Genomic DNA, 17,075 nt, shown 5'->3' with positions numbered 1-17,075 from the left:
CTGTTATGTCCTACATGCATGAATGCCACTCACCAACAAAGCACGATTTATTAAGCACATACTATATGCCAGACACTATGCAAGTCATTGAGGATACAAAGGTAAAAATAGTCCAATGAGGAAAAATAACCAATCTACAGACATACCAACAGACATATACATGTCATGTCTCAGCCCTCAGACCAAGGTCTCCCCAAGGGCAAGAACCAATTCTCCCTTCACCCGAGAGTTCTTGAAGGTAGCACCATGTCTCTCCTATCAGTGAGGGCTTCTTTGCTAGCTCCCTGACAACCCCTTTTCCTTTCTAAATCTGGGTCTCAGTGTTTCCCATCTATAAAAAAGGGACAGACTATGCAGTCAATCATAAAAAAATAGAGGAAAGTGTAACAGAAAGGGGGCAACATCCAGGCAGCATCCAGGCAATAGCCCTGGGGAGGGGGTGTCCCTCATCCTATCACATTAAGACAAAATCTCCAGCAATGATAGTGTCCCCTTTCCCAGGGCTCCTTGCTCCAAAGATCATGGCCCTTCTCTAATAATGTAGGTGCCATTTTCCTCATTCAGCTGGGTTGTGGAGTATACTTGATAATTTCTAAGGGCCCTTCCAATCCTGACAGGCTTTGGTCTAGTAGAAATTCCCTTGAAAAAATGGTCTGGTAAGCTAAGAGCAACCTAGGAACTCAAGGACTATGAACTGTGATCCCAGCACTACCAAGGACAGACGCTTGGCCCTTATTGTGCCCATTTCACCCAATGATAAATGGGTATTTTTGTGGCTTCCACACAAGTCTAAGAACTGGCATTGGAAACATGATAGAAAACTATATTCCTCTCTAGATAGTGGTACCCAGAATCTAACAGGGCAAGACTCTTTCATTAATCGCTGAATTAGGGCAGCTGGTGGTATAGGGGATAGAATTCCAGACCTAGAGTTAGGAAGACTCATATTTCTGAATTCAAATTCAACCTCAGACACTTATTAGCTGGGTGACTCTGGTCAAGTCACTTAAATCTGATTGCCTCAGTTTTCTCATCTGTAAAATGAACCAGAGTAGGAAATAATCAACCACTCTCTCTGCCAGGAGAACCCCAAGTGGGATCACAGGGAGGCAGACATGGCTAAAATGACTGAACAATAATAACAAACCCCTGAATCATTTCTAAGAGTGAGTGTTAAGGCCTCCTGCCTGCCCCCATTTCAGACAAAATGACCTAATCCTCCTTTCCCAATATTCTTTATAATCAGATTATATGGTCATACTGCTTTACCAGGCCCCAAATGTGAGTTCAAGCCAGTACATTATATTAAGGCTTAATGCTGATGGATGAAATGTGTGCGGGCTGAATGAAGGGGGTGGAGAAGGTAAGGTAGTAACCTCAATGGAATTCCTAACTCAGCTGACTTGCCTCCCCCTCCATCTCTCCCTAGGGAGGTGGAGGGAATCTTGGGGGCCTTGGCCCTTAGTGGTTTCCTCTGCTCCAGTCGTCTCTAGGTCACAGTGTAGCCTAGAGACAGAGCCACATCTGGTCTCCAGATGTGTTCTATATCCAGTTGTGGGGTCTGTGGCCTGATGGAGGCCCCAGAATCATCCGGAAGCTTTGGAAATTGGGAGCTCCGGGTTTCTCTCCAACATCCGCAGGGCTCCCCTAAGCACCAGTTAATGACTCCTCTGCTCCTCAAGCAACTCATACAGAAATCCAGACTCATGTGTAACCCAGTTCCATTTTATACAAGCAAAGAAAGCAGTCTAAACCCAAAGAAAAGTCAATAGCAAGCCAAAAATAATTAGACTGTCACCCACCTCATCTTCAAGGGTTTTTTGTACCTAGTTTTGTGGTGATTTTATTGTAGATAAATGGAGAGAGAATTGTGGGACCCAAGCAGGGAGAGAGATGTATTTAGTGCTATGAATCTCAGAGTCCATTGTTGTCTCTACTAGAAAGGTTAGATGGGAAAAAAAGAAGGACATGGTGGGAATCACTGCAGGAAAGGGGGCAGAGGGAGCTGTGGATTGGGGCCAAGGCTGCTGGACAGCTGAAGAAGCCAGAGCTTGGCCAGATCCACTAGTAAGCCCACTTTGGGGATCAGATTTCCATCAATGTGCTTTGTCAATGAGTGAGTCACTAAGTAGTTGTTAGATACCTCCTGTGTCTCCAGCATGGGAATTACCATGAAATGAGTCTTCCAGGACCCAAACCTCCAGGACAATATTGTTATTACCATGTTAAATGTATTATACTCTTTTAAAAAACATGTTCATGGTTTGGTATATTGTCCTCTTCTTTTGTTGGTTCTTGAATGTTGGAATGTTTGCATTTGTTGATAAATGTTCTGTTCATAATTAAAGAGATAAGTAAAAAAATTTCTATTTTCCTAAACTCTTTCCTTCAGTCTTAGAATTAATACTAATTATCAGTTCCAAGGCAGAAGAGCCAGAAGGGTTAGGCAATGGAGATTAAGTGATTTGCCAATGGTCACACAGCTAGGAAATATCTAACGGCAGATTTGAACCCAAGACCTCCCGTCTCCAGATCTGACACTGAGCTACCTAGTGGCCCCAAGAATATTCTTTAAAAGATGTCCCTTCCTAGGAGACAAATAGTCATTGGATTTGGAGTACAAGTGAAAGGGACAGAAACTCTCACTTGACTGCTTGTTTATTTGTGTGATCTGGGGCTAGCTATTAACCAACCATGAATTGCTAAAACAAAGGGGTCAACTAGATCAGGGGTTTCCTATGCTTTCTGGTCTCAGAACTCCTTTAAACTCTTGAAAATTGAGGACTTTAATTTTTGAAATTTAAATTGAAATTAAAAAAATGTTTTTGTTGATGTGGGTTTCAGCTATTGATATTTCCTATCTTAGAAGTTAAAATGTCATACTATTATTAGGAAAATATTTTTGGCCTCACAAGACCCCCTGACATGGTTTTGGGAACCCCTAGAGGTGCCAGAACCATGTACTGAGAACCGTTGGACTAGATGATAAGAGTAATTAACATATGGTGCTTAAGATTTGCAAAAAAATGATCTACAAATATGTCATTTCATCTTCCCAACAACTCTGGGAGATAAGTACTATAATCATCATCATCATCAGCAGCATCATCATCATCATCATTATTATTATTCCCACTTTACAGATAAGAAAACTGAGCCTGAAAACAGTTATTTGCCCAGCTTGAAATAGCTAGAGAGCATCTGGGAGTAAGATTTGAACTCAGGTCGTTCTGAAAGTCATCCTGCTCTCTTCATAACTGAGTAGATTATGAATTGAAGGCAAATTCTGTCTTTTGCTTCCTTTTGTAATCCTAGAGCTTAGCACAGTGCCAGGCACATGGTAGGCACTCAAATGTTTATTGAATGACCAGCTAAGATCCCTTTCCTTTCTGCTCCAAATAAGATAAGACCACTCTAAATGGGGCATTATCAACCCATAAGAGAGGAGGCATAGAACCATAGATAATGAGCTGAAAAGATAGGCTCAGGACCACCAGCTTGTGGGAATACTGGGTTGGTATGTTTGCATTTGATAGGATAGGAAACTGGGAATTGTTGAATAGGGGGAATGACCAAGCAAAGTGATGATTCATTGGTAGTATGGATTAGCACTATGGCCAAAACTGGGAACTTGTTCACATGTGTGTGCATGCCTATGTATGTTTCCATGTTCATGTATACATGTGTGTATAAGTATGTATGTATATGTATCTAGGTCACTTGTGACAGGCGGGCACTGTGCTAAGCCTAGAGATACAAAAAGAGACAAAAGATAGTCTGCCTTGAGGAGGACACAATCAAATCTTAGCAAATGGCAGAATCAGAAAGATTTAAATTCAAATTCTGCATATAAATGTACACTTATATGTATATGTGTGTAAGTAGATAGATGAGTAGATAGGCAGACTGACAGACAGATATATAGATACATAGATGGACAGATGGATGGATGAATGGATGGATAGATATCTAGATACATATATAGATACTTAAATAAATACATAGATAGATGGACAGATGGATACATAGATTTGGATGAATGAATAGATAGATAGATATATATTGATACATATATATACATACAGAGAGAGAAATAGATAAATAGATGTTTTGAGAGAGAGAGATGTTTAGATAAGTAGGTAAACAGAAATTGAGAGATTAGATAGTCAAATAGACAAAGATAGATGGGTGGATGGATGGATAGATAGATAGATAGATAGATAGATAGATAGATAGATAGATAGATAGATAGATAGATAGATAGATAGATAGATAGACAAACAGATAGAGAGAACAAGTTGCTTAGGAGGTAATTGTAAATGGTGTAGGGGTGAGGTGATGAAGGTATGGCCCAGGGTGGGAAACGGGATTGCTATTTTGGTTTTTGTATCTCCCAAAATGCCATTTCCCAAAGTGTGGAGTTCAGATAAACAATTAGCTTCTCTTAAAGATTTGCAAAGTAGAACTTTCAGTGGTCCAATAGCAAACCTCTGACAGAGAAATAAGAACCCAGGCATCCTGAAGCTCTGACTTGAACCACTTCCAGCTGGTAGATGTTATGTATTCCATGCTTTGCATCTCCACATAACATAGAGGAGTAGCTGGGAGCTTGGAGCTCCATTCCATCCCTTGTTTCCAGTCTCAGAATCTAAGTCACGTTTCTATAGAAGACATTATTAGGACTGAAGCCTTTCTCCAAACACTGTAGCTTCATATACAGAAAACGTGTCATTCAGTTCCTACTAGTCACCTATGCTCAAGAATGGGCCAAGAATGGGTCCTTGGGAACAAAGGCAGCCAGAAGCATCTTCCTCCTTCCTATCTTTATCCATCAGTTCCTTTCTTGCCTCCTCCTCCCTGTTAAGCCTTCAGGAACTAGAGTTCTCTTCTTCTGCCTTTGCTCTAGTCAGCTGCTGCTTGTCACCAAGCCACAGTGAAGGTCAAAAGATGGTGTTGAGATTGTTACAGATAAAGTGTCTGAGTGAATCTGCTCTGTGTGCTAGGAGACTGCTCATAGATGTGTCCTCATTTCCCTTGTTTTCTAGGAGTAAAAATTTGTGTAAAGAACACTCAGCAAAGAGGCAAGCGAGTTAGGTTCTAATCCCAATTCTTCCACTAGCTCATTTATGACCTTAGCCAAGTTACTTCCCCTCTCTGGGACTCAGTTTCCTCATTTGTCAAATGAGGGTTTTGAATGAAATCATCTTTAAGGTCTCTTCCCCCTGTAAAATTAGATTAATCTGAGATTTACTCTAGTTGGGATTGAAAATCTCTGGGATCCTCATATCCCACCCATTGGGCAGATGAGAAAACAGCCCAGAGAGGGTAGAGTAGTTCCAAGAAGCTTCCTTGGAATCTAGTCTTACTTATTTTGAGACTTCACTTATTCTCCTGGATTAAAATCCTGTCTCTGTCACTTATAATCTGTGTGATCTTGAACAAGTCACTTAATTTCTCTGGGTCTCAGTTTCCTTATCTGTAAAAACAAGGAAACTGGCCTAAACGGACTCTAAGATCCTTTTGGGTGCTAAATATATGATCTCATAACTTTTTTTTACCCTTACTTTCTCTCCTAGTAAGAACTCTAAAACAGAAGGGTTAATTAGACAAGTGAAGTGACTTGCCCAGGGTTACACAGCTAGGAAATGTCTAAGGTCAGATTTGAACCCAGGTCTTTCTGACTCCAGACCTGGCGCTCTATCCACTGAACCACCTGGCCATCCTGAGACATAACTTTTTAAAATAATAGAATTCTGGATCAGGAAAGGACCTTAGATGTGAGGATATATGAAGGAACCTAAAGACAAATTAGATCCACAGAGGAAAAGCAACCATAAAAGACATGCTTATGAATTTGCTTGGGAATTCATGACTGCTTTTCCTAAGGATCTAATTTGTCTCTAGGTTCCTTCATATATCCTCATACTTAGAGACCATCTAAACAGGAATTCTTAACTTGCAGTCTATGAAATTTTTTCTAATATATTTTTATACCTATATATAACCATATTTCATAGGAATTAACTTTCCTATGTCTTTTATTTTTATGTATTAAAAATGTTACTTTGTGAGGGGGTTCATAAGCTTCAGCAAGGAGGTCCATGACTTAGAAAATGTTATGAACCCCTGATAATCCCATAATTTTATAAGTGGGGAATCTAAGGCTCCAAATAACAAAATGACATGCCCAAGGTCACTTAACAGTTTATCCCTTTGTCTTCGCAAGCTTTCTCCATGAATTGCCCCAATACCTTTGGGGCTGGGATACAGGCTGAGATCCCTGATGGACCAGTTGTCAGGAGAGGGAGCTTCTCATGGCTCAGCCCAGACATTCTGGCCCTAGCTGAGCTTTATAAAGAGGGAATCATTAGCAAGCATCCTAAAATCCTGTAGATTTTTGTCTTCTCGTTTCTCCCCACCAACCCAGAAGTCCCCCAGACTTCTTTCTTAAATTGCTGGGGAAAGCAAACCAAAATTGGGCAAGTAACAAAATCAACAGAATCTGGGAGGTTGCTAGAAGCTCTTAGTTCCTACCGCTTCCCCAAAGCTGCAGCTACATCTGGGCCTGAGACAGAGAGTGAGCCAGCCAGCCGCAGTGTGGTGCATTATTGATGGGGCCTTTAATTGCACGCTTCCCAAAGTCTACAGAGCCTTTGATGAAAAATTCATGGCATGCCTGCGGGGGGGAGCACATTAAATCAATAGAAGCCTGGCTCTGAGTGGTAGGAGGAGCAAGGTCTGTGCCCCAGACTTCAGACCTGGCAGAGAGAGGGCAGCTCTAGGCCCCCAGGGGCAGGCGAACGGGGCTTTGGCCTTCAGCTGGAGCTCAGCACGTGGCCCAGGAAGGAAGAAGAAGGTGACTTAGTCTATTTTATCAAAAAGAAGATCCAGAGGACACAACCAAAAGAAGTTGAGCTCAGGGAACTTGTAGGGGAAAGGAGGGATGGGGAACACAAGCAAGGATGGAAGAACCATTTTCCCAGGCCCTACCTTTGCCCCAATGGCTCTTCTCTAAAGATACCCCTGGAGCTTGGAAAGGGAGAGGATTCTTTCTTTTCTTTAATGAGCCTCAGTTTACCCTCTGTTTGGTAGAAGGGCCCAACCTCCAAAGAGCCATCAAAGTTCTCTGCAAAGGGAGCAAAGGAATAAGTTAGGACCCTTAAACTCTAGATAGTGGTCAAGGTTCGGAGTCAAAATTTTAGTGCTTATGTCTGTAGTGAATGGAGAATCTACATATGATAGAACTATACACACAAACACATGGATCCATATAGTTAGAGAGTACACACAAACATGTAAGTACACATTAATGTGAATACATATTGATATATGTGCATAATGTATATATTATTGTACATGATCTATTAATAAAAATATATACGAACACACTTCAAGAAACTCACTGGCAAATTATTAGTATGTAGATTCATAAAATCACATATTTAATTCCTTAAAATTGGAAAAGACTTCAAAGATCACCTAGTTCAACCTCCTCATTTTATGGATGGAGAACGACACTCTCCATGAATCTAACATAAAACCAAAGAGATCCAATGCTCAGTTCTAAATAAATCGGTGTGTGGGGAATGGGCCAACCCATTCAAGTAACTTTTTTTTTTCAAACACTTACCTTCTGTCTTAGATTCAAGACTAAATATTGGTTCCAAAGCAGGAGTGGTAAGGGCTAGACAATTGCTGTTAAATGCCTTGTCCAGAAAGTGTCTGAGGACAGATCAAGCATCTTCTTCAAATGGTTCCAGGAACTTTCCCAATCTCTATCGTCCCCACACCCATAATCAGCCTCCTCAAATTACAGATGGAGAAACTGAGGCCCTGAGAGAGGGTCATAACATTTTAGAATTCTAAAATTGGAAAGGATCTCAGACACCTTCTAGGACAAGTCGTACTGGAACGGAAATCCTGTCTACACTGTCTTGTACCTTGAAGGTCCCATCTACACCATGCCTTTACTTGAAAGTTCTCTGGAGTGAGGAACTCAGTACCTACCAAAACAGTCCATTAATTTTTTGGAGACTTTTAGTTCTTAGTGGGTTTTTCTTCAAATCAAGTTGAAATGTACATGTCTGTAGTTTATGACTACAATTCCTGACTCCTCTCTGGGACCAAACTGTACAATTCTGTCACCTCAGGGTCTTTCAAATACTTGAAGATGACTATCACACCCCTTCCCCCACCCCACCTCTGGATCTTCTCTTTTCCAAGCTAAAAATCAGCTAAATCCTCTAATGGCCATATCTCTGCTTCTCTTACTAGCCTGGTCACACATCTCTAAATATACCACAGTTTGCCCAGGTTGCTCTTAAGAAAAATATCATCCAGAACTGAATATGATTCTAAGTATGGTCTAAGAAAGCTAGTGCGCAACATAAACATTGCCTCTACTAGTTGTCCTGGATACCACACCTCTCCACGCTCTCTAACATATTAGCTTTGGGGGCTACTGTGCCATACTGTTGAATCACACTGAGCTGACATTTTACTAAGACCCCCAGATTTTTTCCCCACAAACTTCCTTGTCTACTCCTAACTCCCCCATCTTGTACTTGTGTAGTTGATTTTTGTTTGCCTGAGTGTAAGACTTTGCATTTATCTCTATTAATTTCCTCTTAGTGCTAGCCTATCCCTCTACCCTAATAAGATCTTTTTCAGATCCTGCCTCTATCATTCATCTCTCCTAGATCTGATCATTCTGCTCTCTATGATTCCATTTCCATTGCTAATAAATAAAACTGTTAAATAGCCAGTAAGCAACTTACCCAGATGCACACAGCAAGTTATTAGCAAGTCCCTCCTTTTCAATTGGCTGTCAGTCTGTTGGAGAGCCTTGGTGGTCCCCTTCCGGCAGGGGAGAACTGGCACTGTCCGCCCCCCACTCCTGGCCCCCATCCTTTGCTGCCTTAGAACTCCATTGTGCTTGTTGGAAGCAGCAGAGACCTTCATTAGGGCAAAGAAAGCTAAGGCCGCAGAATCCAAGGAGGAGCCCTGAGCTCCCACCTCAAGATCCAAGGAATGGAAATGAGAGGCAAGTCTGTGCTAGGTCATAATTTGACTTGGCCACCCCTATGATTAGCCCCCAGGAGGCTGACTCATTAAGTTCCAAATACTGAGGATGAGAGAGTGGCAGAAACTGCAACATCAAGGAGTCCAAGGCTAATGGGTCATTGGGGGACCAGAATGGCCAGAAGAGAGGGAAGCGGGGATTGGAGGGGAAAGGCCATGGCAAGGAAGAGGTACCCAAAGACAGTGTGTCATATATCCCATTTTTATATGCCTGGCATGAGCACTACTCCACCTCGCAAAGAGTACTTACTAAATAAATGCTTGCTGAATGAATCAGCTATAGAAATTTTCATAAGGCGTGGGTTCTGATTATCCCCCCTCATGCACACTGGGCTCCCTTACAACTCTGTGCCTTTATTCTTTTTATTTTTTCAAAACCCCTGATCTCTTCTGTCTTAGAATAAATACTGTGTATTGGTTCAAAAGGCAAAAGAGCAGTTAGGGCTAAGCAGTGGGGTCCAGGGTCACACAGCAAGGAAGTGTCTGAGACCAGATTGGAACTCGGGACCTCCCGTCTCTAGCTCTGGGCCACCCAACTACTCCCTGTGCCTTCATTCTTACCATTGCCCTCACTTAGAGTGTCCTCTCTCATTCCTGAGCTTCCATTTACAAGTTGGAGCACTTAGAACAGATGATAACTAAGGTTTCTTCCTCCTCTGTGGTCCACAGTCCTCTAACTGGTGCCACACAGCCTAGCACTTAATCATAAACCAATCCATCAAGTAATAAAGCATTTATTAAATGCCTACTATATGCCAGGGATCTTCTCAGGTTTGGGAAACACAAAGAAAAAAATAAAAGAGGCAGGTCCAGTCCTCAAGGTGCTTACATTCCAACAATGAAGAAAATGCATGCTTGTGTGTGCATATGTTATGTATTTATACTTGTATACATATATCTGTATGTATATACTGACTGCTCATAATGTAGATAGAGGGTAACCTTGAAGAAGGAGGAAGTCCTAGCAGCCGGGGGAACTAAGGAAGACCTTATAACTAAATTGGAATTGGGGATGGATCTTGAAGGAAATAGAGGGTACCAAGAGTTAGAGATGAGACAGGAGAGCATTCTAGACATGGGTTTTGGATTGTTCACTAATGCTTCATGTATGTACATCCTTCCTCCTCAACTACCTTATAAGTTTCTCTTAGGTGTGGACTATAGATTTTCCTTTTGCTCCCCCATAATGCCCAAGCATAGTATCAGTGCATGAAGCCCTGGGCCACGAGTAATTAGTGCAGACTTTGAGTAAACCATAGGTGTTTCACAGAAATTCACAGATAACACAGCAGATACAATTCTAGATATTCTATTCAATATATTATTAAATATATCAGTATACATGAATATATAATAGTCAAGCATATTCTAAATCTGGAGAAAATCTTAGAAATCACCTATTCTAGTCACCTGATTTTACAGATAAGGAACCTGAGATCCAGGCAAGTAAAAAGATTTGCTGAGGTTCGCACAAACAAGGTAGGAGAGCCATGATTCTGTTTTAGGTCATAGGATCATAGATTTTAGATCTGGATGGGATTTCAAAGGTCATTGGGTCCCAACTTCTCATTTAATAGATGAGGAAACTGAGGCTTGGAAAATAGAAGTGATTTGGCCGGGGTCACACAACTGGGTAAGTGTCTAAGCCCAGATTCCTGGCTGCAAGCACAGGGCTCTTTCCGCTAGCCAGAAATAACTCTTCCTATCAAATAGTGGGTAGGCGGGACAGAAGGAGGACTTAGAACCACAGTGATGACTGTCTGAGTGGAGAGAAAGAAGCACCCACCACAGTGACATTTTTAATGTCGAAGTGAGATTTGACTATTGATTAAATAGAAAATGAGGAAGTGAGAAACTGAAGATGACACCAAGTCTTTGAACCCAGAATACTAGACGCATTATAGTGACCTTGGCAACAATAAGGAAAGCCTGAAGGAGATGGAGTTGAAAGGAAAGATAATGCAATGTAATCCATGATATAGACCACAGTATAACAATCTAAATCATTGTCTACCTGTCAGTCCTTCCTTGTGACTCAGTCTGTCCCACCCAAAATGAAAAGGGGAGTAGAGAAATTCGTACCAATCACTTTCTTAGACCACAGAGAGGTTCTGTTCATTTCACTCTTCACAATCTCCTGTAGGTCTTTCCATGTTTTTCCAAGATTAACTTTCTCAGGGGCAGCTGGGTGGCTCAGTGCATTGGGGAGCCAGGCTTAGAGATGGGAGGTCCTGGATTCAAATTTGGCCTCAGACACTTCCTAGCTGGGTGACCCTGGGCAAGTTCCTTAACCCCTGACCACTCTTCTGCCTTAGAACCAACACACAGTGTTGATTCTAAGATGGAAGGTAGGGGTTTAAAAAAAATTAACCTGCTCATCATTTCTCACAACACAATAGTATTCCATGACAATCATATGCCACAACTTGTTTACCCATTCTCCAATTTGCTTACTAGACGTTATCTAGTAGATAGACAAAGAAAGATAAGTTTGCAGCTGAATGTCAGAAGCTTAGGGCACCTGAGGGTTGACAGGCAGGGGATGCTATTTTCATTGTGGAGGAAATGTTTATTGGACCATGGAGTTTTAGAGATCACTTAGGCCAACGATTCTTAACTTGGGATTATATATAAAACTTCGTTTCAAGATAATAAGTTTCCTTTAAAATCTTATACATTTTATTTTGTGCCTTAAAATATATAGATAAAAGATCTGTAGGTTTCACCAGATTGTCAACAACACAATGTTCTGGACTGTTGATCTGGTCTAATCCCCTCATTGTATGTTTGAGGAAATTGAGGACCCAAAGGAAATTAAGTCATTTGCCTAAAAACAGTGCTCTTCTCACTATATCACATCCCCTCTCCTTGGGATCAGCCCATGCAGGAAGTAGTTGTTTGGGAGTAATGTTTCTGCCAGACTCTGTAGGGGTGTCAGAGAAATAGGAAGACTATTATTACACATATAGTTCAGAAACTGCCAAGAGCAGCTGCTACTAAGTGGTATGGAATATGGAGGAATGGAGAACATTCTTGGTATTGAGAAAGTGGTTGGTGTCAGGTAGTGGAAGACTTAAATAGTACAGGCTTGGAAGTGTGGAACAGCAGTGATCAGGGTGTCACAGAACTTCAAAGAACTTTAGAGGTCAACTAGTGCCAACTGCCTTATTATGCAGATGAAGAAACTGAGATCCAGAAAGGTTAAATGACGTGTTCAAGATCACACAGGTAGTGATTAGAAGAGTAAGATAGCAGCTGGAGAGAGATGAGGAATTTGAACCCAGGTCTTCTGACTTCAAATCTAGTGTTCTTCACACTGAACATCTTGTGAATCAGTAATACCCAGTGTTCCTTTTCCAATTGTAGAGACCCTCAAGACTTCTCCATATGCCTGAACCACTAAGTAGTGTATTTCCACAGGTGCTTTTGCTATGCCAGATGTCCCCATGCAATCTCCATCTTCTGCTTTGGTCTGAAGACACATATGGATGTGTTACTACAAATATCTGCAGGATTCTATTTTAGAGGAATCTTAAGATCATCAAGAGGAAAGTTGAGATGGGGATCCCACAACCTTAGAAGCATCTCATCCCATTCTTAAATAGCCAGTCACTATGATTTAATTTTTCCTTACAAGCTATTCATTCAATTTCTAGATAGTCTTTAAGCTCCTTCTATGTATAAGTCATAAATCTAATCACCAAGGAAAGAAAGATGCAAAATTACATAATCCTTGTCTCTAAGAAATTAAAATCTGTCTGCCTATAAGAAATTAAAACCTATCTGACTTCTACCCACTATTTCTTGTTCTGTTCTTTGGGATCAAGCAAATCAAGTCTAATGACCCTTCCCCAAGAGAATGTCCCCTTTCAGATGTCCCCTTCCTTGCCCCCAGTCACCTCTTCTTCCATACTAAATCAGTCCAGTTCTGCCAAGCTCTGATATTTGGTTTCCAATTCTTTCATTGTCATGGTCACTCTCCTAATGATACATTCTGTGCTTTAGATTGCCAATGTCTCAAAATGTGGTGCCCAAACTGAACCACTAATCCTATCTGTGGTCTGACCATGGCAACGGACACCACAGAGTATAACTTCTTTGGTTCTGGATACTTTTTTTCAATCCAGCCTGTGATTTCATTGGTGTAAGAAAAGTTTTTCTCTGTGAAGATCAGCAACCACTTTGCCACATAGAAAGAGCTGTCCAGAGCCATTGAGAGCTTAAATGACTTGCCCAGACTCATAGTCAGTCAGTAGACATCGGGGGCTGGTTCAGAAGCCAAATCTTGACTGAAGCCAAGGTCATCCCACAGTGCTTTTCATTCTAGATACCCCATGCTTCTGTTAATATAGCCCAAGGAGAGAAGCTAAGTTTTAGGGGCTACCATGGTATAGTATACTCTTGATCCATAGCAAGGCCACAATCCATTAATGAATTTTCACCTGTACTTATCAACACTTGTTGGGTGTTCAAACAGTTCCAAGTCCACCTACCTCTAGCACGTATCCCTCTCACCTTTCCCATAATGATTTCCTGAGTGATTTTGTTCAATTCAAAGCTGAAATCTGGACTTATGCTTCTGACAAATCCAGGATATAGACTAGGTTAGTATTGAGAGGAGAAGGAAGGGAATAAGCATTTCTATTATGCCTAAATGGCTCCATAATCTTATCAGTGGAACTCTCTCACTCTACCCTGAATAGATTGCACTTTTAATCCTGTGTAATTCTTGTCCAAGTCCTTAAATTAACCTTAGGAGAGCTACCCAAAGCACTAGAGGAAATCCTCTAGTTTCCTGAACAATTTGCAGATGCCAACAGAACATTGGAGTCATCCACTTGTTGGCCATTATTACTCTTGCCACGTGACTTGGATTTGTAGATTTTATAGATGATATGGAACTGAATCTATTGAGGCCCAGAACACTCCAGAGCTACCTCAACAAATCCCTGGCCATTCAAAAGAAATCAGCCTTAGCAATCCATATGAAAAACTAAGTGGTTGAAAAAAAAAAAACAAGAAAGGGCCCAGATTATGGCCTGCTATTGAATGGGCAGCCTAGTGAGTCAGGCCATCAGTAAAGAGATGGACAGTTAGGAGCATCTAGGACTACATAGGATAAAGAAAGTAGAGGTGGGGACAGCTGGGTGGCTCAGTGGATTGAGAACCAGGCCTAGAGATGGGAGGTCCTATGTTCAAATCTGGCCTCAGGCATTTCCCAGCTGTGTCACCCTGGGCAAGTCACTTGAACCCCATTGCCTAGTCCTTACCACTCTTCTGTCTTAGAGCCAATACACAATATTGACTCCAAGATGGAAGCTAAGGGTTTAAAAAATAGAAGGGATTACATTTGGGAATTCATTCAGAAACTCCAACAATATCACACTTCTACCTCGACATAAAATACCCCTAGCATCAATGTCCTCCCAATGTTGCCATCTGACTATGAGACATCATTCAAAGAATGAAAATTATTTGTGAGCACCCTTCCCCACCAGGGCCAATGGAAAGACTCATGACGGGCTTGAATGGGCTGTCTCATGTAATCAACAGTGACTTGTGAGCAAGAAGTGATGTAAAATACATCATACCAAAATGAAGGAAATATATAATCAGAAAAGAAGGTGGGCAGGTCATGGAGAAGACAACCCAAATGATGCATAGGTACTCGTGAGATGTTAGAAGATCTAGCAGAGAACTTCCTGAGTATTGGGAAAATCTTTAATGAAAGATTTATAGAAAACATCTACAAGAATAACCCAAGAAAGAACAGATAGTGTTTTATCAACCCTGGCTGGAGAGCCCACATCAACAAAAATACAGCTTTATCAAAATATTGAAGGATTTCTTCCATAGATCACTATGACTTAAAAAAAAGTGTTACCTAGAAGCATTAGGTGAGTCTCTAATTAGGGTGGCACTTGGATGCTAGTCTGTGGCTATTACTGTATTCTGTCCTTCTCCAGCTCTGCAGGATTGTAGATTTAGATCTGGAAGGGACCTCAGAGATCATCTAGTCCACCCCCTTATTTTACAGATGGAGAAACCGAGGACCAGTGGGGTAAAATGATTTGTCCAAGACCCCACAGGTAGTAAATGACAGATCTGGAATTAGAACCTAGGTCCTCTGGTTCCAAATCTAGGGTGTATTCTTTGCCAGAACTTATGGCCCACTAGAATTACTCTTAAGAAACATTTTCTACCTTAACTTCATGATGTGGCACCATAGCAGTATTTTTGTGGATCCAGTACAACTCTAACAGAAAGAAAAAGTTGATCTGTTCTTAAATATTCTATGTTGTCTCTAGTTAATGATCCCTTTCATTTCTCATCCTTTTAATAATGAATTTTATAATTTGCCACCAAATTGACACCAAGCTCGCCAGCCTATCATTCAAAACATCCATCTCTATCCCTGCTTGATCAGACAACCAAGAGATCTGGGTGTTGTTCCCACTCAAGTCCTCCTCATTCCCAATCCCAAGGAGATCTAAGTCCTAAGGGCTGACATTACTTTTTCTATAGACCCTTTTTCTGCAAGACCACCCGTCTCCCTTCACATGGCTTCCTCCTTGATTTTCCTCATCTTCTTTGGAGTAGAAATCCAGTCCTGCCAGTCCAGTCCTCAGAGGGACTGGGTTTTACCTGCCTCCAGCTATGTTATCATGAGGTAGAGATCCTTGTTGTAGCAACAGCCCCAGGGAATCAGCTACTGAGAGACTCCTAACAATTGAAGGAAAAGCATGCTTGCACCAGATTCCCATCTTCCTCCAACATCTCAGGTCGACCCTGGTCCAGATGAGACCTCTACTGTCTCTGTGGCCCCCACAGTAAGTCTGATTCTCCAGGCTAAACAATTTAGGATAGGAATTGTTGTGGATAAAACCCAAAGAGGGATGGACACTGGGGGAAGGTGGATGTTGCCTCATTCCAGGGGAGGCAGGTAGTGCTGCCTGGCAACAAGACAGAAGCATTTCAGAAGTGAAGAGAATATCTTCTGTAGTGGAAGGACTGTGTCAGCCTGGCACCCAATGTCACCCAACAGGGAGAGTTCAGTCAGATGTGGATCAAGTCATGGACCCAATGACCATAGCAAATGGCTTACTATTACCGTCCACCATCATCTGCAGTAGGTATTAAATCAGGCTGGAGGCATGAATGCAGGGGGTAGTAGGGGTGCTGGGGTATCCTTTGGATCTTGGGGGTAAAGGAGGACAGAAGCCACCGAGCCCTGACCTAGGTTAGTCCTGGGACAATTCCTCATGGCCCAAGAAGCCTGATAGGGAGAGGGAGAGCTATGATGAATGGCGATTCCAATATCTCCTTGAGGAGTTCAGTCTGTCATGGGACTGCTTATTCTGCCTCTTCTTTTTGCTTGACCATCTTGACTTTCTCATCCAAAAGTGGTTGGAAGAGCTTTCTATTCAGCTCCTAGTTCAGAAGGATTTCCATTATTAAGGTATCTCTTGGAATATCAGGGTGTCTGAGGCTAAGGCAGCCATGGAAAGAGGTTGTTGTTATCGGTATGTGATTAGTTTGAGAAGGCTTCCTAGAGGATGAGGGTTTAAATGAAGGTTTGATGGTTTTGTTTTTGTTTTGCCTTCTGATTCTATCTCAGGGCCTCTGGGGCCATAAACTACACAGCTTGTCAGAGTGAAGAGTCAGAGAATGGGAATTATCAAATCTCACCTCTCATGACTACTACCTGTGTATCCTGGGGCAAGGCATTCAACACCCATGGGTCTTCATTTCCTCATTGGCCTAATGAAGCGGTTGGACCAGAAAGCCTCTAGGTCCATCCTAGCCCTGGATCACTAATCCTACCACACCTATGACAAGTAACTTAGGACAAGCTGGGTGATGGGAGAGGAGAAAGAGCTCTTCCATGATAGGTGAGAGGTGGGAGATCTAGGGGTTCTACAGAAATGGAATGGGCACCAAGTGGAGCTGAAGAATGTGAGCTTCAGTTATACATTCAAATGATTTCCTTCTTC

The 17,075-nt window shown here is 41.8% G+C and overlaps 1 protein-coding gene across 1 annotated transcript in view; it reads left to right on the top strand.

Annotated features, from left to right (window-relative positions):
- CCDC33 (coiled-coil domain containing 33) overlaps nucleotides 1-17,075 on the top strand; it is a 181,312-nt gene that overhangs the window by 123,900 nt on the left and 40,337 nt on the right. The gene's annotated exons all lie outside the window — the stretch shown is intronic.

Source organism: Gracilinanus agilis, chromosome 2, assembly GCF_016433145.1.
Source record: "Gracilinanus agilis isolate LMUSP501 chromosome 2, AgileGrace, whole genome shotgun sequence".
Taxonomy (NCBI): domain Eukaryota; kingdom Metazoa; phylum Chordata; class Mammalia; order Didelphimorphia; family Didelphidae; genus Gracilinanus; species Gracilinanus agilis.
Note: the sequence above shows the minus strand (reverse complement) of the source record. Positions and strands in the feature narration are given on the sequence as shown.